This window comes from Taeniopygia guttata, chromosome 3 (genome assembly GCF_048771995.1).
Source record: "Taeniopygia guttata chromosome 3, bTaeGut7.mat, whole genome shotgun sequence".
Taxonomy (NCBI): Eukaryota; Metazoa; Chordata; class Aves; order Passeriformes; family Estrildidae; genus Taeniopygia; species Taeniopygia guttata.
In genome coordinates, this window is record NC_133027.1 from 63847444 (window position 1) to 63875339 (window position 27896).

A 27896-nucleotide genomic window follows, 5' to 3' on the forward strand; every position below is an offset into this window, starting at 1 on the left:
TCCTGCACAGGCTGCAGGTGCATCTCTGCTACAACATGGACCTCCTGTCTCACCACTGGCTGCACGACAGCTTCCAGGGGAATCTCAGCTGTGGTGCCTGGAGCACCTCCTGCCCTTCATCCACTGTCCTTGATGTCTGCAGAGCTGTTGCTCTCACATGTTCTCACTCTCCTCTTCTCTGGGTGCAATTGCTGTTGCTCAGCAACTTTTCTGCCATCCCAAATCTGTTATCCCAGCACCACTGTTGCTGATGGGCTCAGCCTTGGCCAGAGGCTGATCCATCTTGGACCCAGCTACACTGGACATTGGCTACACTGGACATATGGGAAATTTCTGGCAGCTTTAACAGAAGCCACCAGAGTAGCCCCTCTCACTACCAAAATATTGCCACATATATATTAATATGGAATGTATAAATACATTAATATATTCCAAAGACAATCTGCTGTTGCTTACTGTTTTATGAAATGTGTTCACAAGATTTCTTCTTCAATTTTTTTCTGTGGAGCAATAGAAATTTTCAAGTAATTTTTATTTTCATGGCCAGTGATATCTGAGGCTCGCGTGCCCTAGGGAATTAGGACAGTGTTCCTGACACAATTATCTCATTTTGTAAAAACTGGAAGTCATTCAAGACTTAAGTCATGTTTCTCTAATTAAATGTTTCAATAATATTTTTTTTATATAATTTGAAAGAAAAAGAAAGAGAGGTATTCTACAATTCCAAATTTCACTTAAATATAGAAACCTCACTGAAATGTTGACATAGAATGAGACTAAGCTTTATTTGGGTAAAAAAAAAAATAAATAAAAATAAAAGGAAACAAAACCAGTATCATAATCCTCTTAGAAAGTCCTACACGAGTTCTAAACGTGGTATGCTGCCAAAGCAAAAAATTAAATTCTATTACTTTGGCTCATATTTATTTCCATGAGAACACATTTGAGCATGAAAACCACAAAACTTTGGATCAGGGTTAGAATTCTCCCTAGATATATTCAAGTCTCTCATTAGAAGAAATCTTTTCTAAATAGTGAACTTTCAATATTAGGCTTTCTCTAATTTTCAAGGTTTAATTCATTACCTTATGTAAGGAAGCTAATATAATCTCAAGTAGAGCTACAATTTCCTAGAAGTAATTGATAAAAAGGACTTTAATTTAGAAAGGAAAACCAAATTCAGTATGGAGGCTGGTGGACTTTAAATTGCACAAAGTAAATTTGTAACCTTGACATGGTTGTATATCATCAATGTTAGTAGCAAAGCAATGTATTATGGCTCTGCAAAATAACCTGTTATTTTCTGGGCTTAAGGAAACTTCAGTCAATATTGCACTTTTAAAAATCAGTGGGGCTTGTCCCTCTGGAGCAAAAGTGGATCTACTTTTCCAGCTCTAGAAGGGATGGAAGATTCAAATGCCATGATTTCAAGTAAGTCACCAGCAGAAAGAATCAAACCTGTGATTTCTATGTGCTTTTGAGCCTTTACAGATCAGGAGGAAACATCTGTATTGCCTAGCTGCCAACACAGGGGGAAGACACATCACTAGTCCAAGCAGAAGCACAGCTTGCACTTACGTTTCAGCTTACACAGAGTTTATAGAATTCTCATTCCTTCTTTTATCCAAATAGAGACAAATATTGGGTAAAAGAAGATAAGTTTAAAGCAAAAGATAAATACTCATATGTCAGTAATTCCAAGACATTACAGGGAATAGTACATTTCTCCAGTAAATAGAAGACAGCTGTGCTCATTTTGCTCATTTGGAAGGATGAAAAATTGACAGATCAGGATATGTACCTTGCAAGCCATTGCATTTCTGTTATGCTGCACACATGTGAATTTGCAGGTGAATAAAGGTGAATTTGCAGCCCTTAAGGAACATGAAGCCATTCGTGGTGGGATGTCATAATGTGGACAAAACATGCACCTACAAAAGTACAGAAATAAGGAAAAAACTAAAGCAGAAGTGTGTGGTCTATAAAGACAAACACAGAATCTTGGAAAGAAAGTGGAGTAAGATGAAAGAGTGTTTTACTGAGCCTATAGAAACATGCCATGAAAGGAACAGTGTGATACTACTGATGATTCCTGCTGACCTTCATGGAGTGGGTTCACACTTTTTGGCCCATGCATCCTGCTGAAGAATTGTATCTATACTGCAAGGTAAAGCATATGTCATTGTGCTGGCTCTACACCAGGTGAAATATAATTGTTCTATGCTATAGTTTACTCACATACTAATTTGAAAGGTCAATAAAGTTGACAAAGCAGCAGCTTGTTTTCAGCTGGTCAGAATTAAAAATGCTGATACTATGCTGAGGAATAACCAACAGAAAGAAATGTACTTGTGAATTTTATTAGTTCATTTTCTAGAAAGAAGGAATCCCCAGGAGATGAGTCAGTCCATGAACAGAATAAACAGACATCAAGTGCAAAAAAATACGGACACCATGCAAATATATCTTACATAATGCATCCTTTCACCAACAGGATCACAGTAAACAGCACCTCTGTTCAGAAATGGCCCCCCCAGAGCCCGCTTTCAATAACATGCAGAGCAGTCTGATCCCAAGGAATTCAGAGTAACTCAGAACAAAAATGAAGAATACAACTCGTCCCTCAGTTCTTTTATGGCACATGGTCTTTCAAAGAGGGTAGGTAAATGCTGATTTTTTTTTTGTTTATTTGGAGCATGTGTGTATATTTTTTACTAAACAATGTAGGATAGGAGATCTTCTTGCTTACTAGTCACATCTGACAGTTTCTGTCATTTCTTTTTCCTCATGAATTTGTCTGCCTTCTTCTTCCTCCACCTCACAGAGGCAGTCAACTTGAAATCAAGACAGCTTTCATGCCTTTTCCTGAAGGGTTCGGTCTTCTTCAATTTACCCAAGTTCAGATTAGCACTGCCTCTCTTTTCTTTTATGTCCCCACCACCATCTCTATATGGCACAAAATTGTTGAATGGGGACAGAATTTATGAAATAAGGTCTAAAATCTGTCCCTGTTCTCCACCATAATTAGTTATTTTCCTAGTTTTTAAAATAATGATGGAATTTGATGATAAAATTCTTATTAAAACATATTTAAACAATACCTACTCTCTTTGAAAGTTAGGAATTTAAACCAGACAACATTAAATTCAAATTCCTGGCAACGTTGATTGTATTATAATTCTGGCATACTTTGTATTTTCTCCAAGTCTTGAAATGAGCGATAGCTATTTCTCCTGTGGAAGAAAAAGTGATTTAATGTCAGGTGAATCAGTTAAAAATACACTCCTTACAAAAGGAGTAAATAAAAACTGCACTCTTGTTTTCCGAAGTTTTATTTTTTTCATATGTTTTTGGTTGAATAAGAGCAGGGAACATAAATATTGTCTGATGTGTTCTTTCTCCAGATGTAGATATCTGCAAGTTCAGATCCTGGAAGAGATGTCATGTGGTTATTACAGCTCATGTCATTATACTATAAATAGATATACACAGGCATAGGAATGAACCTTGTTGTGCTGTTGTTCACAGTGATGACTGACTGTAGTAATGTTTTCCCTTCTGGTAATATAATCTTAGTTAATGACTGCTTCCCTCAGTACTCTATTTTTGGAAAGGACATTTAATTATATGCCTGGTTTATCATTTCTTATATTAATTACATCTAGAGGTCATGTGCTACCACTTTTAATATTTAATGTTTTGAAAATAAATTAAAATACATCATTTCAGGATAACTAATTTCCAGATATTACAAAAGGATTACAGAAACAATTATGGTCTATATTGTAAGTCTAGATGACTTAAATGATAGCTAAATGGAGGCTGTGTTTTTCCTCTTTAGGATACCAATTCAAATCCATCTGGTTTACTAGAGACAGAAAGATAGATTCAAATATAGGTGGTTGACTCATTTGCTGGAACAGTGAAACTGATTTAGGCTGGAATTTTCAAGGCACTCCAGAAGCATCTTATCTCCTCAGATACTTTTGGAAATCCTAGTCTTAGGTGTTTTTTTGCTTCACAAAGTATAAAATCCTCACTTCACTAAAATCAATGGTAATTCTTGACTTCAGCAAGGCCAGAATTCAAACTATTCAGACCAAGTACTATTTTGTTCACTTCTTTTTTAATTTGCTACTAAACTAAAAAAGCAGACATTTTCCAAGGAGGGTATTGACTGTGTTTTAAGTGCTGTTTTCAGACACTTCAGGATTTTTTTTTATTTCATCCTAACTTATGTATTATTACCTACTTTGTGAAGAGGGGAGTGGTGGGAGGCAACCTTAGCAAGAAAAGGTGGAAAACAAGAAAATAATCTGAGTATGAATAATGCTATCTGGATACATCCATTTGTCAAACATAGTCGCCAAACTAATGGTCATACTTTGAGAGATTTTAGAAATCCCAGCACTGCTCAGGATCTTAAATTCTGGTGATACCTGTAAGGAAAGTCTCAGGCCCATAAGATTTGTAATTAAGCTAGTTAGAAATAAAATGGTGAAAGCTGCTCATTGTCACTCCTCTTTACATATGGGGAACTAAGTCACAAAAATCTGAAAAGATTGCATTATACAAGATGCAAGTAAACAGTGCAAGAGCTGCATTTAGTCTTCAAAATCCTCATCAAACATAGTCATTTAACCTGTCTATAGTCATATTTCCACACAAATATTTGCATGTTGAATACAAGAACACCAAAACAAGAAATGCTCAGAGTTTAAACAATTTATTTATTTTATTATGTTTTAATTCATCTTCCCTGAGTGCTAGAATCTCTTCAGGATCCTGATGATGATACCAAACTGGGTGGTGAGGTGAACAAACCTGTCAAATGGGGGAACCATCTTACAGACATAATGGAACAGATCGGAAGACTGCCTACCAAGATCAGTATGAAATTTAACTAAATGCAAAATCCTGTACCTTGGTTGGAATAAACTAAGAGCCCAGTATAGAACAGGATCTATGTAGCTGGTGAGCAGTCTCGCTGGAAAGGATTTGAGGGACAATGAGATACCAGAAACAACTAAATACAAGATACCAGTGTGCTGCTGGAGGAACAAAGTTGAATCCTGGGGATTACAAGGGACATTACAGACAGAGGTACAGATGTGATCATTCCACTCTACTCGGCACCTGTCAGGCTGTACCTGGTTGTCGCATGCCCCTTTCTGGCCCCCTCAAGGCAAGAAAGACATGAGCATATTGGACAGGGTCTGAAGGAAAGGGGCAATGATGTTCAGAGGGCTGGAAGGCCTGCCCTGTAAGGAAAGACTGAAGGAGTCGGGTCTCTTCTCCCTGGAGAAGGCTCAGGTGGAACCTCATCAAAACATTCCAGTACATAAGGGCAGCTTCAAAAAGGACAGAGGCTCTCTCCTCACAAGGAACAGCACAGAGAAGACAAGGCACATACAGAGTATAATTTCACCTTAAGAAACATCTTCCCCAGGGATGTAGTAGAGTCCCCATTGCTGAAGATTTTCAAGATATGTGATTAGACAGGGTGCTAGATAATCTCATTTATGCTGCCTTTCCAATGAAAGCTTAGACCAGATAATCTTTTGAGGTCCCTTCTGGACTATTCTGTGATTTTAGGATAAGTTAGTAAATCACAGTTATCAGAAACTTGTAGCACTGAGATAATTTTCAAAGAGTCTAATATTTATACATCTAAATATAATTAAATATTTAAAGATTATAAACCTAAAAATAACTTCTTTGGTATGTTCCAGTTCTTCTGATTTGCACCAAGATAATTTGAGAGTGTTGCTTATCATCTCCCAAGCCTCTTCACACTTACTCACCCATTTGTAATGCTTTTAGGAGGTGCGCTGGCAAAATGTTATTCTTCTGGGTTTTCAGGAGATGATCATATACCCAAACTCTCATGTTTTGGTCTCTTCTTGGCAATGGCAAACAACTTCACCCACTCAGTTCTCTGCAGGGCACAATTATATTTTCTGCTCATCCCTGCTGGAATATGGAAACAAGAAAACAACTGTAAAGTGAAAAGTTATTTAATGCAGAAAGAAATCAACCTGGTTTATCTATATCCAAGTCCATTACATGCAAAGTGATTTCCAGTTCTGGAACTTTTGTGTAGAGGACTGACAGCATTGGATTGATTATTTTGTGTCAGCATGCAGTGAATGCTCAAATGCTAAAGCAACAAAGTAGGCAAATGCTTTTAAGTTTAAAAAGATTGTGTGTAAGAGAAAAGAAGGTCTAGAGTAAGAGGACAGGTGAAAAGATAATTGCAGCTTCTTCTCTGAGGCCTCTAAGGGGATGAGAAATATTTTTGCAAAGACAAACCATGTCTTGAAGGAATTTCCAGATACATGATTTTACTTCTGGGACAGAAAGTGTCTCAGTTACCAGCATAGATCTCAGACACTGGGAATGTTTTTGCTGGAACATTTTTCAACCTAGAAAGGTGAACAGAACCAGACTTTAACATCCATCTCCCACAGCAAAGCCAAATGAATTAGCATTGTTGAGAGGGAAAACTTAGTGATACAAACTGTTACAAACTAGGAAAACATTATGTCCAGAGAACCAGTTGTGCATTTTTTCCTGATAGTCTGAAAACCTCACACACTTTCTGAGATTGAAATGCTGTTTCCAAAACACTGGCCTACAAAGAATTGACCAAAGCAATGACTTGCCAGAGGTAGTCAATATAGAATGTGAAACACACTCTGACTTCTTGTATCATGGCAATGACTCTTAAATTTCCAGTGAGCAGTGAGTCATTCAGCTTCTGGATGAAATCAGCTCTAGTAAAAGCAAGTCTTTGGCAGACTGTGAGAAACTTTGACCCGCTTGAAGTGACTGTTTTAAATTTCAGAATCAAAATGGTTAAGAGCTAGTTCATTTGAGTCACTGGGTTTGTTCTGCATCTCTCTATAGAAAAAAACATTTCCTGGAATATTATTTTCTGCCTTCAGGAGTACCTAATGTAAGCATCCCCTCATGGAAAGAAAGTTCTGAACTCTGAATCACTTCACTGAGCTAAAGTGAACATGTATTTCATTTAGCATGCTGTGTTATCCAAGCCCCTAACATGACAGTCCATTGACTGTGCTATCTTTGATGCACTATGTACCACACATTTTTGTGGCTCATGAACTAATTACTTGGCATGTACTGCAGAAAGGCAAAGGGAGAAATTATTCCAGGAAAGTATTACCTGGAAACAGTAGCAAGATTTGAGCTGAAAACTATAAGATAAAACAGAAATCTGTTTTAATTTTGAATCTTGAGTCAGAGGGAAATACTGCTGACACCATCTGGCCTTCAACGTTCAAATTCTATGAATAAAGCATTGTGTTAAATTCCTACCTCATTAAATCTGCTGTTTAGCTCTGTTGTGTTCTGCTACTGCAGCTCTGATCTGCATTTACAGTGCTGTCTGTAATACCTTGTAAGGCAAACAAAATGCCTGAACTATGAGGTAAAATGTAATGCAAAAGTTGGGCCAACTACATTATTGTCTAGTTTACATTCTTTACTGAATACTTGTTGAGCAGCGTGTGTTTTTTAATGTAGTGGGGAGTTGCAAAGAGCAATCAGATTTACCAAAAATCCAGAAAAACAGTCAAAATATCTTTCACAAGAAGAATTTCCTTGTCAGCACCATTCAGGAGCTGTTAACCTTAGGGAAAAAAAAAAAAAAAAAAAAACGAAAACAAAAACCAAATAACTAGGTCTAAGAATAGGGCTATATCTTTGAAACAGAAAGTTGTTGTTGAAAGGTCTTAGATTGGCACCACTGGAGATTTTGACGGATGATTAAGACAAATGCCATCTGGACAAGCAACATGCTCCTAATACGCTATTGTCTATCAGTCCTGGCCTTTAAACACCAGGTGTGACTGCCAAGATAGGATGGGTTCTGTCACAAGCCCACTTACTCCCCTTTAAAAGGACAAGATGCTTGGCAGTAACTATGCTGTCCTGAAAGAAAATGTTAAAAGGACTGTTCTCAAACTTTTCCTTTAAATGTGTCTCCTGGTTCGTGCAATGAACTTGGTTAACTAAGCAGCTGGCATGTTGTGGGCAGTGCTTATTATACTGATTACTGACATTTCAGCCCTAACTGTGGAGATTGTAGTTTTGAATCTCATCTTACAGTTTGATTTGAAATATAGCAGGGTATTTTTGTTCTCTTCTTGCAGTGCATGGCAAAAGAGTGGGGCATCAGTGTGCAGAAAGAAATTAACAGGAGCACATGAATAACCTTATTTTATACAAACTAACAAAGCACCAAGTCCATTGCACTGTTTGTATAAAATGCTCCAAAATGTGACAAGTAGCAGTTCTGTTTTTTCCTAAATATTGCTCTTTTTGTGTTTGCAAATGTTGCCTAAAGGGTAGGGTATTTGGAGACAAAAGTTTGAGAGGGTGGTGCACAGTTTAAAAAGGATAAACTTTCCAGTGGGTTCTTCTAAAACATTCGTTACATTTTCTTCTATTGCTGCAGAAAGGAAACCGGAGTCAGTGACCCAGCTGATCACTCCCTCAGTAACTTGTCACTGCTCCCAAAATTTAGAGTCATTATATAGATGTGAAGGTCTCTGTGCACTCGGGAATGCTCTTTAGACATCAATGTCAGAATTAAAAGGACGCCAGGGGTTACTGTTTCCACGGTTTTGTATTTCACTGCCCTTCTAGTTATTGTGAAATCAGAATTGTCAGGCTAATTTTCATTCATGGAGCTCATCTAGACAATCTTCTTGACTCTGTAAAGCGGCAGATTTTATCATTAGTTATTTCCTAAAATATCTCCACCTCTTTCTCAATCAAGCAATACAAAAATAGAATACAATGCAAAATACAAGCAGACTTCCTAGAAGTTTTTCAAGAGGTGTTGCCTCTTTATTTGGTTATTAAAGAGCATTTTTGTTTGCTTGCAAAGCAAAGGAATACATTTGCCAGTCCCTCGACACCCATCTGCAAGTGTATGTGTCTGATATGAATTCTGCCACAAGCCAGTGGGAAAAATTTATGTTGGTGCCCATTGTGAAAAGATTGGCAGCATATCCATGTTTATATCCCACTATGAGTCTCTTGAGCTGCTTATCTTTCTCAAGTGCTAGCATTCATCTTAGGCAAATCCTACATCCTGCCACAAACCTCCTGCTAACTTGGTTCAAGTCACTTGGGACCAGATCTAGTGTGGCAATGCAGAGCACCACGGTCATGCTATGCAGTTATGTCTAATCCAGTATCCTTTCTCTGAGTGCTGCTACTAGGAGAGCAAGGTGCCTTGTTTTCCCTGCCCTTTTCTGTGGTAGTGGGAAAGGTGTGAGAAGACAAAAAAAATAAAGGGTAAAAGAAGAGTGAAAGGAACAGAAAATAAGTAAATAAATAAAAATATTTTCAAGATACAGAAATCCACCTAAGACCTTTTAGTAGAATTGAGGATGAAGAAATAAAATGAAGCAGAAAGGCAAATTACAAAATCAAGTTGCAGAGAGGAAATGTTAAAGAATAACAATGCTTTCAGCATTCTTTGTTGTGGATACCTTTTAAAAATTAATCTGTTTGAATAAGATGTCTCAAAACCATATAGTCCATATATCTGCTTACTCTGCAGCTATAATCTCATGCCTCAGCCTGGTCTTTAACCCAGCCATATTCTGAACACAAGCATTTTATCCAAATTAAGTCACGAGATGTTTTCCAGGAAAACATCTAGCTATCATGAAAATTGTAAATATGTAGATTCTTTGTATTTTCACCTATTGAAACCTAGCTCATTTTTGCCTCCTATTTTTTGAACTGAATGAGATGAGCAGAATTGCTAACAGGATTGATACCTGTTTTAGAGGTCATCAGTAACTTACCATTCTATAAACTCACCTTTAATAGTCTGTTCACAGAGCATCTGAGTATCTGAGCTCCTCCCTACCTTGTCACCTTGGCAATTCTGTAAGGGGATAGAAAAGGGGATAATGACATCCCCAAATATTGATCAGGTTTTATATTAAAAGTTAGTAATCACTGAGCACAGGGACAGTCACCAGGTTTCACCTCTTACCCAGGATAAATATACAGTAAGGGTGCAATTACTGACACCAAGATTCATGCTTTGTGAACCTCCAACTGTCATTTAGAGATCATGAGCATAAAAGAAAAAAAATGTGCGAAAAGATTTAAGGTGGTAATTTCATACGGATTTCCTCATTGTGAAAAAGTCTTTGCTGTCATAGAACTGCATTGGATCTTGAACATTCCTTCCATTTAGTTCATTTTTATTGTAATAATAAAATTATGGCTTTCTAAAGTAAAATCGGATTTGATTACTCCCACTCAGATAAGAATAAACTGAAAGTCAGCATGTTAAAAGTGTTATAATTTGCATTCATATAGTGCCTGTTATCAAAGAATCTCAAAATATTTTTAAATGGCTATTATTCATCTTTTCAGAGGAGAAAGCAAAAAAAGAAATACAATCATGAAGATTAGCATTTTTCATCTTGGATATAAATAGATATATAGATATATAGATACAAAAACCATGACCCAGCATTCAGAATATATGAATACCTACAACTGCTAGTAGTTCTGAAAATAAGACCATAAGTGGTTTTCTAATCAACAAATGTATATTGGGTTTGTGTGGCAAGATTGTGGCAGGTGGTGGGGGCTACAGGGGTGGATTCTGTGAGGAACTACCAGAAGCTTCCTGTATTATCTGAGGGAGTCAATACCAACAGTCTCCAAGACAGACACACAACTGTCCAAGGCCAATCCCATCAGTAATGACAGTAACAATTCTGGGATAACAGATTTAAGAAGGGGAAATTTGTTGTATAGGAGTGATTGCAGCCAGAGAGAGAAGTGAAAAAATGGGAGAGCAACAGCTCTGCAGGCATCAAGGCCAGTGAAGAAGGTGGGACAGGAGGTGCTCCAGGTACCAGGGCTAAGATTCCCCTGCTCAGTGGTCCTGGCTGGATCCTCTCACAGCCTCTCAGGCACCCTGGTCCACTCACTGCGAGAGCAGCACAAGAAAACCTTGAGGCTGTGTAAGCACTGCTCTGCTGGAGCCAAACGGGGGGGTTCTTATCACCACCACTTTGGTCAGAAATCCAAAAGATATCATCATAAAAGTTTCTATGAAGAATTCTGTCCTAGTCAAAACCACTAAAATACCCCAATTCCCCACAAAAAGCAGAAGTATACCTGCTCTTCTCAGGTCACTCACCTCTCTATTTGCCTCCATGGGGATTTTTGGTCCATCTTTTAGGAAGCTCCATGCTACTTCCTCTGTCTCTAGTAGCAGAAAAACAACCCTTTACATTTCAATCACATCTTCAGCCAAGTTAGTGTGATTATCTTTCTACACAAAATCCCAGCTGAACCTTCCATATCTTTTAGCACTAGTTTATTCACCATCACTTTCTACTGCTATAATTCTTTATCATAGGCCACACGGTACAATATGTCTATTAAACTGTCAGTTTGGGGTGAGGCAGTTCAAGGAGGAAGGAAATAACTGAGAGTGCAGCCAGAAGTTTAGAAGGCAATGTTAAAAAGTAGCCTTGTCATTAAAAGTGGCAGCAAGGTACTGAAGAGAATCCTATTCAGACTATGTGCTGGTAAAACTCATGCTGAGGTAAAAAATGGGAACATATAACATCTGGCTGTCACCCACCCAGCTGCAAAGGGCCTTTGTAACACTTGGGGAAATTCAATTTGCAAGAATATTGCCTTAATTCATCCCTAATTTTACTGTGCCTGACCAAGAAGATCTGCATTTTTCTCATGCTTGGCAAAAAAGATGTGATGAAAGGGAAAGGAAAGGGAAAGGGAAAGGGAAAGGGAAAGGGAAAGGGAAAGGGAAAGGGAAAGGGAAAGGGAAAGGGAAAGGGAAAGGGAAAGGGAAACTTTTTTGGATTTGTTTTCTTTATTTAACACTTCATTCGCTTATTGACTCAGAAATACAGAGTTTACCCACAGACAATTCCCATCTGGTTCCTCAACAGGTTTTTTGGAAGCAGTGGGTCCATTAGTACTGCTAGGGTTGTTTGGCTTTTTCTTTTTGTTTTTTACTATTGTCAGTCATTTCTACTATTCTTAAGTGAAATGTTCCAACTCAGAAACAACTCCCAGTAGGCAATTTCTGCCCAGGCATGACCTCAGAACTGAGTGCTGTCATCATTGAAGACATGAAAACACTGAAGCTCTCTGGCACCAGTCTTTCAAAAGGAAACATGTCTTGTATATGGGACTGTGACAAAGATCACATACAAGTCAATGTGGCAACAAGTACTTAAAAAGCTAATAACAGTTTGATTTCTGCCTGAAGCTTCTCAGTCATTCTCAGATGTCAGAAATTTCTTCTTCTGCTTCAGTGTAAATTACACATGATTCTTCTGGAATTCAAATATTTCAGCTATGGTCAGAGAAAACTCAATGACAATATCAAGTAATTTTAGTAAAAATTCTAGTATATTTTTAAAGCCAAGGGATGTCTCCTGTTTCAGTTTGATCCTGGCAGAAAAATAAGCAGGAGAACATGATGTTACAGTTCGACTTTCCCCTTACTGAGCCAAGACTGATAAAGACATTAAGGTGTCACTAGTGTTATCTGTCTGAAAAAATATTCAAAAGCAATGCTGACAGACAAATTTGCAAGTCTGCTGCCCACATACTAAATAGTCTGTATAGCATAGGATAGTCTTATAAAAAAAGATCTTTATTTGCTGTTCAGTCAGTTCAGCTTCTTCCTCCTCCAGCTGTTTGTCAGAAATTGAAACTGTGGCTATCAAATCCAGAAAGATGTCTCAAGGCAAACTGGTCAGGTTTATGATCAAAGGCTAATGGATAGGTTAGCAATCTATGCTGAGGACAGCTGGAAAGTTCACCCTGGAGACAAAATTGTGAATGCACAAGGTATCTTTTTGCTAACGGTGAAAATTAAAAATGTAGGATAAAGAAATTTGCAAAGATGGAAAGAAATAGTTTGTGTCCAGGTTTCATGGCATTCACTTCTCCTTCTCATACATAATAATGGACCTTTGTCAGCCCTTGAGAAATAACAGCACCAGTGTTTCTTACCAGCTGAGATGAAGGGAAAGGGCAGAATAAGGGAATCTGTAACGAGTTTGCTAAGACAGTACTGTACAAAGTTAGCGTCACTGATTTAAATCTCACTTTAATGTTTTACTAAAGCCTAAGAGCTGCTGGGAACTACTTACTGTCTATTCTGTGCAAACACCAGATAGTGGATGAAAAATTCCATACTTAAAGGGCAACTTTTTCTGACTTTTTTATATAATGCTGGCTTGGCCCTGCTCAATTCTCATAATTTCCTCACAGACTTTTTGTTCAACCACAGACACCTTCTTTTATTTTTGGTCTGTTCCCTTACCGTGTCTGATGACTAACATTCCTCCTCCCTGAGAGCAGTGATGAGGAGACTACACTGGATGCTGTCCTGGCAGATTGACTTTATTAAACTAATTTTTGGTTCTTTTTTTTTACATTTCTTTATGTTTTAGTGGCGATGCTGCAATGCCACAATGCCAGAGCTGTAGGTGAACATCATCTCAGATTCAGCTTTCAGATTCTCATAGTAGTCTCCAGAAGCTCTGTAAATCTCAAACTTATTAACATTTGTCAGTTAGTGATCATCAAATCCCTTAAAGCAGAAAGCTTGCTCTTAAAACTAATACCAAAGCTGATTTAAAACAAAGTAGAAAAATAAGAATTGTTACCTTACTGCGTTTTATTTTACTCAATGGAAGGGTTAAATCCCAGTTAACAATTATGTTGCTCTGGCTTAATAGCCATGATGTCACTTATGGGGGAAAAAAAAGACTCTATGAGAGCAAAAGATTAATGAAAAATGCATAATATAATTTTTTAAAGCATAAAAATATGGTAATGGGAAGGGTTTAAAGAGTGCTAAAAGAAACTTGAATTTGCCTTCAGAATGAGACACTTGAGGGAACAGGGGAAAAAGAATAAAATGAACTATGAAAGAAATAAAGGAACATGGAGGAAATACATAACTAAATGATAAAAAGAAAATATTTGTGTTCCTTTTCTAGCATTTAGTATACTAGAAAAACAAGAATGAACTTTAGCCAGTTTAAGAATTCCTTATTTACATCAGGGGGCAAGGGCAGCAGTTCCTTTGGTTTCAGAGATGTGATATCAAAAAAATGCTTGTGTCTTTCTACATGCTTTATCTTTTAGAGTATTCACTTGATAGTTGCTCATTGTTGTAAAGTGTGAAAGAAGTCATAGCATTTAAAATTATAACGAAATCAGCAAATTCCCAATCTGCCGTATAATAGTTTTACTCTGGTAAACCTTCTTTCCTATTAAGATTTATCTGTTTACAAAAAAAAAAAAAAAAAAAAAAGTAGAGAAATTAATTTGGCTGATGATTTCAATGTATGAATGTATGAATGCATCACTTCCTTAAATATTTCTAACACCATTTCTGAAGAAAATATTTTTCAGTGAGTATTACATACCTGTCCTTCTGGGACAGTGTGGTTTTACTTTAATAATACATATGTTTCATTTGTACTTTTTGTCAATATTGTATAAGGCCCAGATGTAGACAGCAAATGTGATCAAACAGCCTCCCTGTGGAAGTAGATAGATAGGATTAATCATCAGGTAGAAGTCCCTTCAGAAGAAACCCTTTCTGTCTATTGAACTTGTCCTGACAGATGTCCCAGCAATATTTTTCACTCTGAGACATGAGGAAAAGATCAAGTTTCTGTCAAATTGCTCAAATCACATTAAGTCAGTTTTATATCAGTTTTATAACAGACTCAGAAGGGTCCACAAAAACATGGTCCACATGCGATTTCATAGAGTTAAACTGCTGTATCTTTAAAAAAAAATTTGAACAAACAGAACAATTATTTAACAGATAAATGCTGGCTTGATGTGGTACTGGGGTTTCTTGCACACTGCTGTGAAGTTCAAGACCATATTTGCAATATTGTCAAGCAACAAAAAAATTTAGGTGAGGCTGTGTCACATACACTTTCCCAGAATGAAACATATTCACATTAACAAGTTTATGCTCTTTCACACTATCTAGGGTACTCTATCCCTGTTCTATTACAAAATGTTATGGAGCTTTACATATCCAAACAACGTATTTTGAGGTCAAGTAGCAAAGCAGCTATTCAATACTTAATGGTTGTGTTTAGGTTAAGTTATGAGTAGCTAATGGGTTACATTCACTGAATTTTTCTATAGTGGGACTTTCATTACACTTAAGAAACTCTCTAACTTAATGTAATTGCTGTAGATTCTGAGGTGGAAAGAAACTTGCATAAACATTTTAACTAGCTTTCCAAAAATTGGCTTGCTTCCTTAGTTGCTGTCTTGCACAACTTCATGTGTTATACCCTTGTCTGGTGAACAAGCTTCATTAAGTTCCACATTCCGTACTTCATCTACTGTATTACATGCGTTAACAGTTCCATAACACTCTGTATATTTTATCTGGCAGTGCTTTAAGTTTAGATTATGTTACACTTTAAAAATTTTGCTAGTCAGAAGGAGGCTTTATAAAACTCAATTGTGATTTAGTGTCCACAGGTCTCTCAAATGCAGGACAAATTATATGGACATCTTCCAAAAGTACCAATTTTAATATGCATTTTTAGTGCTAGAAGGACATTTATACTGATTTATGTTTTCAGCACTGTCTGGAATAGTATGTAGCATTTTTTTGAGGAGTAACACCTAAGCATTTCCCACTTCCTACAGGTTTGTGAGATCCAGGGCCATAGAATAGGGAGGCACTTGTTTTGTTTATTATGTGGCAAAAAATGAAAAGAGAGAATAAGCTAACACTTGCATGAAGTGTCACCAAATGCCATATATTTTTCGCTGAGTTGTTGATACACTCTTCGCTGAGTTATTGAAGGAGGTCTTCAGCATACAAAAAAACAACTGGTGACTCACCAGAACCGGGTCCCACCCCTAACACCATTTTTCCAAGTAATGCTCTAAGAAATTAGGAGGTCTTATAAGTTGCTCTGTATCGTTGCTTTTCTTTGACATATTTTCACAACCCCCTCCCTAGATAGGGGATACCTGGTGTAACCTGGCAAAATGCACTCACTCTTGAGCCACTGTTTACAAATTTGGTCTTGTCCTGAGCTATGATGCACAGACTATCTTCTGCATGGTTACCTGCTCTTTGGCTGACCAGATACGTGTCCAGTCATGTGGTAAGAGTACCAGTGTGTGTGTGTGTTTGCCTCTGTAGCTCCCTGCATGGGTCATCACTGCACAGCACCATAATATCTTTATTTGCTTTAGATAGGTCAGTGGCTATGCCATTAATGACTCCCCTATAAACCTCCAAGGTAAGAAGATGTATATCACTGATTAAGGGATGATTGATTTGCTCAGAGTTCATGACTGTAAATCTACACATGCAGTGCAGCTTCTGGATCTGGACACATAGATTATTTTAATATATACATACATCAAACTCACAACTACATTTTCCCATTATTTGAAATGCTAGCTCCTTGAAATGAGAGGGAATTTTATCTTTAATGAATATTTGGAATGAAATCTTGGTCCAAAGTCCTTTTTTATAAGCTTAAACACATGCTTAAGTATTTTGCTGAGTCAAAGACTTCCATAATGTACACAAAGAATGTTTCAAACAACAGTTAAGATGGTTTTACCAATCAATTTATATATATATGTGTGTGTGTGTGTGTGTGTGTGTGTGTGTGTGTATGTATATATATATATATAGGATAGTGTTATAAATATATATATATATATATATATATATATACACACATATATACATATATACATATATATAAAAATGCAGTCAACTATTCATTTTAGTCTTTAATGGTCAAATCTTTATGGAAAGCATAAAGAAATTAACAGGAGAGTTTCCTAACAATATGAGGGTCCAAGTTCAACAAGTCAGACATTAAAAAACTGACTTATGTTGTGGACCTGTGCATGCAAATAATAATCCTGATTTCTTTTTCAAGAACCTTCATGTTTTATCTCAAGCTATTAAATGTTGTGAAAATGAACCATATACATAAGTTAAATGTCAAGGGACATTTATATACAGCTTGAATGTTGCAGATTCTAAAAGCAACACAGAGCAGCATTTTAAAAAGTTATTTGATTGCTACTACATTAAGTTACTTCATACCTAAAATACAAGAGGAAACAAAGTGTCTCAACATTGAAATGATCATTAAGGGGACACACACACACACAGATGAGAGAAGGAGGAGAAGAAAGACTTTATTTTATGCAGGTATTTAGTATCCAAACAAACTGCAGCTCAATTGTAATAGTTTTTCTTACAGGTATTTGTAAAGAACAGCAAACCAGAAGTACCAGTACCTAGCCCTAGCTGCCTTACAGCTTTTAAAATTGATTAAAATCTTCTGGCAAACTCATGATGTATTTCACCATTAACTCATCCAGACAGCAAATACCTGACCTCTCAGTTTGTTAAGTAATTATCAGGTCAAATCAACTGCCAGAATTAAGAATATTTAATACTCAAGAGTGCAAATCAGCACTGTCCACACTAGTGATAATAATCTCCTTATGTAAAACCTTCCTCGATATTTCACCAGTAATAGTTGAACAGCCTCATTTATGCATCAACTCTTTTAGAAAATGTGCCCTAACATGTCCCAAGGCACATATACAAAATGCAATAACTTGCACAGAAATAATGCCCTACAGTATAATAATATACAGGCACAGGAAAAAATTTATGGTATGTAAAAATCGCTCAAACACCGAAATGAATACTGATGCTGAAATTTTTTTTCAGATATGGGTTTATACACTGAATATCTACTCACCTAATATGACTAAGAATTCAGAATACACCCTGTAGGGAACATCTACAAAGACAGTAGATCCTAAATCAGACAGATAAATTGAAAAAAAGTTCCTCCCTGTTCTATTTTCCACACATGCTTGCCAGGAAGTTATGTGGCACACTAGCAAGGAATATTCCATAGGGCCCAAGGTTTTGCCTACGCAGATATATGATATATGTGGAATGATCAGTGGAATAATTTTTCCACACAGAAATGTCTTACTAGCTGCCAGTTTTTATTTTCTATACCATTTCTTAGCTTCACTTTTTTATCACTTGATGGCTTAGAAGTTTTGTATTGTTCACTTCAGTGACAGGCATTTTACTACAAAATATTTCCATTTCTGGAAAAAAAGCAAGATTATTGCAAGGGGAAAATTGAAAATGCAGCACTTCATTTTCCATCTGCAGTAGCCTTTGAGGGTCAAACATCCTGGCATTGCTGACCCAGCAGTCAAAACTGAAAACACCACTTTCAGTTTTTGTGGGGTTTGCTGCTCTTTTCAGAGTAGAAGCAAAATGCACCTGACAGGTAACTGCATCACCATCACTGCAAGACTACAGAGTTCCGTTTCAGACATATGGTAATCATAAAATAATATATGAAATTAAAACCACACTCATTCCCAACTAAGAGCTTTTTACAGACTTTCTACCTGACTTCATATGACTTTCTGTCATATGAATATACTGCCATTTTACTGACCAATAGTGTGAGTTATGGTCCATGCTGTCTACTCTCAACACTGTAGATTTTACATCAGAACCTAGTCCTGTCTCTTGGCTTGTCTTTTGTTTTATTTTGTAAACATTTCTAAGTGAATTCTCCATACCTTGGAATGTCATGTCAAAGTCTTACTTAGGACAAATGCCAAAATCAGATAAAGATCCTTGTCACACAGGTGCCTTCAATTCTATTTCAGGTTCAAAAGATAGTTTCACAGTCTTCTACTTACATTTCAGAAAGATTATGCTGTTTTTCCTCTTGTGCACCTTTTTGTTGAATTTTTGGGTAGATTTCAAAAGCAAAAAGGAAGTGTAAGTTAAAAAATATTAAACTTAAGAAAAAAAGAAAAATTCTGAAAGTATTAGTATACATGAAAATTAAAAATAAACGCATACATGTGATTTATATCGTTTAACATTTGTCTGTATTATGTATAAAAACATTCCTTGAAAGACAATTTAAAATTACTGAAATTACTGGAGGGGCTTTGTGGTTTTTTCATTTCATAAATACAGATATGCTATTTCTAGGATGTAGAGATAGAGAATTCACTATTGATTATGCAGGACTTTAGGGTGAAAGGTTTTTATATTCATCCTAGTCCAGCTGCTAATCTCCTAAAGCAGTATTTCATTCATCCTACTCATGTCTAGACTGAATCTTCTATTTTCTATTCACAGGTAGCACAGCATTACATTATTCTAACATTAGAGACAGCAATTTAAGGAGACCTATCTTTCAATTGATGCTTCACTTCACACCTTAGTAGAATTAGGCTCATAGGTTCTCTTAATTTTATGAAGCTATGGGATCCACCAGGATCAGCTGCAACTCGAATTGTCAGAGAAATTAGTGTTGACTAGAAGCAACATAAATTGTCAGAGCTTTCAGTGCAAGCGATAACCCAACAGAAGAAAACCTACTGATTTCCAGAGTAAACAGTGCCTACAGGTAGTATAGAGTGTCAGCTAGTAGACTGGATTTCAGATGGTCTCCAGATTGTACTGGTAGGCCGTTCTGAGAGGAGAGTATGAACCCTGACCTTTCCAGAGTGATAGCAATGTTCTGGGGATCCTTCATAAATAAGGATAAAGTCAACAGTGTGAAGACTCTACCTGAGAACTGACTAGGCTGCTAGCCTCAAGAAACCAAGTGATCAGTTCACTGAACTGTCCTGTCTCTGAGGTCTCAGCAGTATTTGAATAAACTGAATACCCGTGTTTTAGCAAAACATTTAGGAAGCTAGAGTCTGCAGGGTCTTCAGCTACTTAACCACGTGAGAGGATTTTAGAGGGTCAACACAAAACAACCCCTATCCTTTCATTGGTCCTGTGTTTGGAGAGTGTACAGAAGAAAGTCTGCAGAACAATAGCACTGGAGTGAATGGGACTCCATAAATTCTATACAAAGTGATTGACTAACTCAGGGTTTAAAAATTTTGAATAGTTGAAAGCTATCATCTATTTTTTATTACAATAAGTGCACCAATTAATGTAATTATTTGAAAACAATAAAAAAACACACAGAAGGAGAAAAAAAGAATAATTAAAGAAAATGTTGGCTTCTAAAGCAGAGTTTTACTTCCAATTGCATATTTTAAGTATTAATTGAAAACAAATGAACCCAAAAAACCAGCAGTTCCTCATTAGAAATCCCTTTCAGTTGCTCAGTTTTCCCCATATTTTCCTTTCTCTGGTCCTCATAATTACTTTCCCACCACAAAGAAGGTCTTAATTCTCAATGTAAAAGCAGAAATTCACACAGGAAAAATTCATCCTTATATTAAAAATCAAATTTATTTTCTAAGAACTACTTCCTACTTTATATATACCTATGGTATATGTACTTTCAGACATATACCATGAACAAGATACCTCAAGAAGGGCAAGAACAAGTTCTGTTCCTCCCATTTTTGGCCACCTTTGAAAAGCAGTTTTCTCCATACAGGTGGCTGGAAGCCTTCAACATATTGCATCTGTTAACTTTGATATACTTAGCACAGACTCCTGTGGAGACATTTTCTTAATTATGAGTCAGAGAAGCTCTTGGAATCCCAACTGTCTCTTTTACTTTATCTAATCTGATGGGCTCATTTGCCCTAAATACTTCACTTTGCAACCCTCAGAGTCATCCTCTAGCAGTATACTATAACATGTGTCACTCTTTCCCTACTAATATCCAATTAGGCAGTCATCCATCTTTTGCTATTGCCTTCTCTAATCAGAAAGTCGTATGCAGAGATGGAAAAGAACAATTTTATCCATCTCCTGTCAATGTAGATTAATTCCCTAGAGTATATTTTCTAGCGTTATGTTTATTTAACTTAGATTATTACAGATTTTTCAAAATAAATTTCAAGCCAAATTATATGAACAGCTTGGATTACACCATTTGGGAGTTATATGATCAGTAACCAATGCCAAGAGAATCAATAGACAGGAAATGACATTTAAATGTGAGCAGAGAAATAAATGTGCCTTTTACTCTACAACCAATACAATTCATAGAACTAAATATTAGTTAAATAGATTCTAGTGGAGGTCTAATGGTTCTTTAGAAAAATTGGATCTATCTATTCCTGGCAAGGAAGCAGGAGGCAAAACAGACATGGTCATCAAAGGCCAGATGTTTTACATTATCTATGAATTTGCACCACTAAATATTTGACTCTTTTTTTAAAGCATCAGTGACAGTGTGAAACAGCTGACCTTTCCAACAAAGAGAGCCCAGCCTTGTCCAGAGGAAGTACATACAGCCAACCTCAACCTGCTCAGTGGGTGTGACCAAATCCAGAAGCCTGTGCAGTGCCTGGGCAGCCAGTGGATGCTCCCAGTAATGCCAGTGAGTCCTGGCTACCATATTAGTCACTGTGATGTAGTCACTTGCCCACAGGGATTTGGGATGAGACCATCAAACTTAGTTCATGTGTGTCACTGATAAGTAGTCAGATGGCAATATTAGGTTATTCCTGGCTCACAGCGATAGGTCTTCATGCTTTCCTGATGCCTCCGGACCAGTGTTCCTGGGTTATTCCTGCCCTATCTTCTCTCACCTTGTGTGCACAAAGCACATATCACTGTATGCAAGCAAGTAAAAGAGGGATGAGAAGCAGCAGGAATTCAGGTCAAGTGATCTCTTAGCAGGGGACACAAACAGCCTTGCCAATACTGTCTCTTTAGGTGTAAAGGAGGTCACAGAAGTGAGAATTGCTGTCCAGAAAAATGAAAAAAACTATAGAGAGAAACAAATAAACAGATCAAGGGTGATGACACAGACAGGTCTTCAGCTTTCTAAACACCCTAACAAAAAGAGGTGACTACACCAAAACATAGTTACTGGATGAATTGTAAACATTACATAGATGGATTTATAGGAATTCTGCCTCTAAATTAACATGCTAGTTGATGACATCTCCACTTAGCCTTGCCTGTAGAAATAAAAGCCCTAATTAAATAATAAAAATTGATATCCTAGAAGTTTAATTAAAAATCATACTCATGCCAACATTTTCTACTTGGCTTTTTTATAGAAGCAATGAAATAAATACGACATAAAATACTTAAAGAGAAACTTCATTTTCTGCTGATGAAAATCATTAGCTTTACACACTGTGTTCATTTATAATAAGATCAAGTTGCAGTAAACTGATGAAGAAAACATCTTACAAAAGAGAATAGGCTAAACCAACAACCTGTGTGTAAGAACTAGTCACTCTCATAACCCTCAATCTCATTGAGCATATCTACAGTAGTAAATTAAATAACTCAAGCAAAGGTACGCAAGAACCTGGATTCCACTGTCTAAATAGCTAACTCTGACAATGGTTTTGTTTCATTCTCTCTGTGGTTTCCCTCACATGATCTGGAAACTCTGGAATAACTAGCCAGCTGGTGAGGGCACCATCCCGGTAAACATTCAATGTCAGGCTGAATGGGGCTTTGAAAAACCTGGTCTAGCTGGAAATGACCCTGCTTATGGCAAGAGGGGTAGACCAGAAGGCCTTTAAATATCCCTTCCAACCCAAACTATTCGCTTTTTCTATAAGTCTATGATTCTTTATCAGCTTTCAGGCACAGCTCAGATATAATTAAGAACTCAGAAGAGGCAGGAATCCTCTTTGGGGGACTGGGATAATAGTTTATTTGTGACTGTGGGTTACTCTTTCCAAGGTGGCTTCAGATAACAGTACCAGACATTTAATATGCTGTCCCAGACTTGGCATGTGGAAGCACAGAAACAGGGAAAGGAAGTGAAAGTCCCTACTCTTTTCTTTCCCTGTGTCTGCACTAAGAAAAGATGTGGTTAGGAGGCACGCTGACATACAGATCCCAGTATTGTGGTTTTCCCATGCACACTGACCTCATAGTGAGTGGCTGTGTGAAGAAAAGATGAACTGTATAGAGGATAGGCATAACTGTTCATACTCTTTTTCTTGCTGACACTGGGGACTGTTTTTGCTGTGAACTGTGAGATACTGTTAGGATTTTCAAGGGACTACAAAAATTTGAGGGTGAATTGTTCTTGTTCCAGTAAATAATTCAGTCTTTCTTCACCCTGTCTTCAGTGATAACTTCTCCCTCTCTATCAGATTTGAAGCTGCTAGTATGGTTTTGTATCTGGTGAAGAGATAACACATTTAGCTGTCAGGAACTTGAACACCATGATAGCAGAGAAAAATGAGAATGTTAAGATGACAGATAATAAATAGAAAATGATGGGTGCTGAGAGCATTCACTGACCATCTGTATATGGCAGAATGGTCATTCTGGGCTCAGGAAATAAGAAATCTTAATTATGATGCATAGTTGGGATGACTTACTGACTTCAGACAGGGGAGGTTATATATTTAATATTGTATGTAAAGTTTGCCACATCCCCATAGCCGTGCCACGCTAAAATCAGAACTACTTTGAAGCATAACAACTCAGAAAATTTCATCTTCGGGGTGCATAAAAGTAAGACTTATCCTGGTTAATTTTTAAACTTCACATGCTATTTCTTCTGTCTTATGTAAAGCCATTAACTGAGTCCTGCAAAACAGTACCCTTTTAATCCTCTTGTGAATAGGGAATTATTTAACGGGCTACCCATATTTTAATACCACTACTTAGGACTCAGATTTGCCTCTTAGTATCTTCATCGTCAAGGAAGTCTCACAGAAATTAATGTGGGTTGCCAAAAGGCAGGAATGATGCCTGCAGTAGAAGGAATGAGAACAGAGTGGAAGTAAAGTTGCAATGCCACCAGTGAATACCAGCACCCTTTGGGCTACCCTTACCCACAAAGCTGTAAAAGAAGTTCTAGAACTGCAATATGAAGAACCTAGAAGCTCTGGAACCTGCAATCTTAGAGCAGATACAGCCTGCTTTCAAAAATATATAATTTCTTAGACTGAAGCCATTCAAGACATCCACTGCAAGAAGTCTGGATCTCAGCATTTCAAGTGTCCCTGATGTTATTGATGAAGGTTGTGACCACCTGTTAAATTAGAAGCAAATTAAAAAATTAGGAGTGAATGAGACACAAAAGGCATAATTGTTAACTTTGACCAGTTAGCTAGTAAGGTGGCTGCAAAATCACATCATGGTGTGAATTCATAGACAACAGCCCTAAGAGTATATTTACTGCCCTGTTTAGTGTTTTGGCTTTGATGTTATGTGATTGATAAGATAGTGTATATCTCTTGGAGAAAAATGTCCTGGGAAGAATTATTAAGTATTCTGTGTAGTAAAGAAGAGTATTAACTTTGGAAAGTTAATATATAGGACATTGCAAAACAAGCAAAAATAACACCTCAAAAGAAAACCATTTAAATTGCTGTGTTAAAATATCTCCTGCTGACTGACACATCTCTAAGTATTATATCTGTAGGGTTTTTTTTCTTTTTTTTTTTTTTCTGAGGTTGATTGGAAGAGTTTTCTTGTTATGCTCCACCTGAAACTAAGCTGGAGACAGAAAAGGAGCTCCTATTGAGTACTGGCTTCTGGGAAACAATTCTTTGCATCTTTTTTTTTTTCTTCATGATCCTTTTTGCCATCTGCTTTTTTTGGCACAGGAGCAACACGCTGTCTTGAAGCAATTTCTTACATTTCTTTTGGTCTCTTTCATTCATTCCCTCCTATGTATCAAGGGTCACAGGCTCATAACACTTTGGGGCATTTGACAGACACCTTTCTCTTTCTTCTTTTATTCTTCTGACATAAAATTGGTCTTTCATTCATTGTGTAGAGGATGCCTCTTACAGATATTCCAAATGAGGCCAGTGGTGAAAATAGGTTAAGAAAGATATTTTTAGAGATTTTTCAAATACAAGAAGATCAATGAGAAAATTTCTTAAATTTTCTGTCAAAATCTTCCCAGAAAAAAATGAACTGAAAGAAGTATCATGGTAGCTTTTCTAATAATAATTTAGAGTTAGCAGAGTATCTGTAGAGGTAATTTTCTCAAATTCAGATGATGATGGGAGTTTGTGGGTCCCAAGCATTATGTGAAAAGTAAATAGAATGTAAATAAGAGAGAATTTTGCAAATCCGATTATAGTACAGACAGATCTTAGATGAAAGAAAGCTGCAAACTGACATTGCTAAGGACCTAGAAATGCTACACTTTGAGCTGCTGGAGAGGGTCATAGAAAGATGTTCTATCAATCTACAGAAAAATGGCAATCTACAGAAAACCCTTTCACATCGATGCAAATGGTCCAGTGCGGTCTCTGCCTATATTCCCAGCCAGCCAGCTGTACTCCACTTGTATTTCAGAAGATGTATTAGCAGGATCAAGGAGTGTTTACCCAACACCTACCACGTCTAATCTACATTACTGTGAGGCACTAACACCAAGCAGGTTTTTATTCCTGCCCCTTGGAAGTCTGTCTGTGCACTTCTACATAGAAGAGTCCTCAGGAATATACAGGCTTCTTTAAACTGCTTGAACATATTTTCAAGGTTTTCAATGTTATGTTGGGAAACAAAAGGATTCCTGTGTCAAAAAATATCTGAAACTCTGTGAGGGGATGGATGGCCAGGCTGGTCTCATTTTGTGAGTTAATTCAAAGCTTCACACTCTGACCCAGAAGCAAACTACTCTCTGTCCACCTCAGAATTCAGAAACAGCATGCAAATAATTTTGTTTGGTTTCTATGGCTGAAAAGTTAAGGCATTTTGGATTTAATATTTACATTTTACATTTATTTTACAATTTCATCCATAAAACCCTGCAGTCCAAATAACTCATTACTGGATAGCTTGCATGGATAATTTTAAATTGTCTATGTATTTTATTTGAAAGCTTAGGCATGATTTTCAGTAATATATTGGTTTATATTGCTAGAAATTCTAACTGTTTGCACAGCCAAAATCGTGCTTTTGGGAACAATTTGGGATTGTTAATAATATTATCTTCCTTTTTTTCTTTTTGGATTTTGATTGCCACACAAACTGTACTGGTAAATTGGCAAGATCCAAAGGAGCTTTTACTTGGTCCCTACCATCAAGCACTGGGAAAAGGGAAAATATAGTAATGAAAATAACAACTTTATGTGAAGAAACACCACACTTTAATCTGATACCTAAGGTGAGTTATTGCCTTATGCAGACCCAATTTATCTGCATCTTGGAGAGCATCTGGGATCTGCAGAATCTTTGTTCCATGTCCAATGCTGTTCTGTGATCCAGGTGCATTTCAGACCTTCCTTGCCTCTGGCTATGCAAGATGGCTATTGTCACAAGGTTCTCATGCACATCCTAGCACAGATGGCACATAACAGCAACAAATATGAGACAGTCTCAGATATTTGTTTTCCTTTGCAGTGTGCTGATATTGTCCTTCTCTGTACCCTTTCATTTTCCAAGTCTTGTATTTTTTCTTCAGTGGTCCAAGCTGATATATTCCCAAATATTAAAATGCACTTTAAATATCTATTTTCCCCTGGCCAAAGTGCAATAAAAACAGAGCCACATTCACACATGCAAAACCTAATTTGTATCTTCTACTCGCACCAAAGGCAAAGGTGAAGTCGGTGAGAAGGGACAAGAGGAGCTTTTAAGTCATAATAATTCTCTTCTAAAGAAAATTTTAAAGTCTAAAAATAATTTAGATTATTAATGGGGAAAAAATACTACTGATACTGGCACATAATTTTTAACTCTATGTAAACTATATCTATTCTAACTCTATGTAAGCTATATCTACTAGGATGGTCTGTAAAACATATATAAAATATTCCTCTCTGCCCCGGAGTAGTTGAACTGCTGAGGGAATTCACCTTTTCCTCAAGGAATATTTCCCCTTTACATGTCTTATCCCATCTATGTTCCTTCAGATACTGCTGCTCTCCCTTATGATTTCCATGCTTATGGTTTCCATGCTGAGATATCTATCAGCAAGCATTAGGGCTGCTTGCAGCTATCAGGGGATCACTGAAACAGGAAGAATGTTTTGTTTCTCCACAGACCCCTCATGACTTTTAGCCATCACTAGCACTATGGGGTTTGGACAGCTGTTTTAGTCTGGCAATGGCTTTGATGGACAAATCTCAAATCTGGGTATGACAGCATATGAAATGGCAAAATTTAGTGATAGATTAGGTTGTAAGCAGTCAAGCAGTCAGATATTGACAGGAGTTGAATGCTCAGGTGTAAAAGAACAAACTAGTTTCAGAAATCATTTTCCCAAAATCTGAAAAATTAAACCAGTAAAAAGCAATTGGAGGAGAGAGTAACTCGATGGAATGTTTCCCACTATTTCAGCAAGTGATACAGGACTTGGCCTTACTCTGTTTAAATGGGTCACTGTCATAGTGACGGAGAAAAGATTTTATCAATGTTGGTCTATGTTTTCAAAGACAAACATAAAAAGACATAAAAATTAGGAATTATGACAGATTGCTTTAAAAACCATTTTAAAAGGAATGGTTTGGGGAATGAGGAAGGGTTTCTGGCTACTTGAGCTTTGCAACAGTATAAGTTGGGGTTTACCTCTTCATACCTTAATTGCTGGCAATAGAATGGTAGATATAAACACTTATATTTATCCTTTATTTTGATTTTATAGCTATCAGAGTTTTATGTGTTGATTTGTGATGTGTTAGTGACCAGGACTCTTCCAGGTCGTATAACTTATCCTAAAGGCTTTTGTTCATAACAAGTCCATAAAAGAAACCTTAGAGATTTTATGGTATTGCTGTAATTCAAGTGTTAGATGGTTTAGTACAGATGTTCTAAAGGGAAAGAAATTAGTCAACAAGCTTATCTACACAGAACCATTATGTCTAGACTTACACCAGCATTTCTTTAAATC

At 36.9% G+C, this 27896-nt stretch overlaps 1 long non-coding RNA gene across 4 annotated transcripts in view; it reads right to left on the minus strand.

The window, feature by feature from the left end:
- Positions 1-583: 583 nt before the first annotated feature.
- Positions 584-27896, minus strand: part of LOC115494358 (uncharacterized) — a 48621-nt gene continuing 21308 nt past the window's right edge. The window contains exons 2-6 of one of the 4 annotated variants that reach the window (XR_012055084.1): positions 14493-14607; positions 11210-11277; positions 9865-9931; positions 5805-5973; positions 584-3233 (exon numbers count right to left, since the gene is read on the minus strand). This is a non-coding gene — a long non-coding RNA (uncharacterized lncRNA). The other 3 variants (XR_012055085.1, XR_012055086.1, XR_005979886.2) reach the window with 3 other exon arrangements.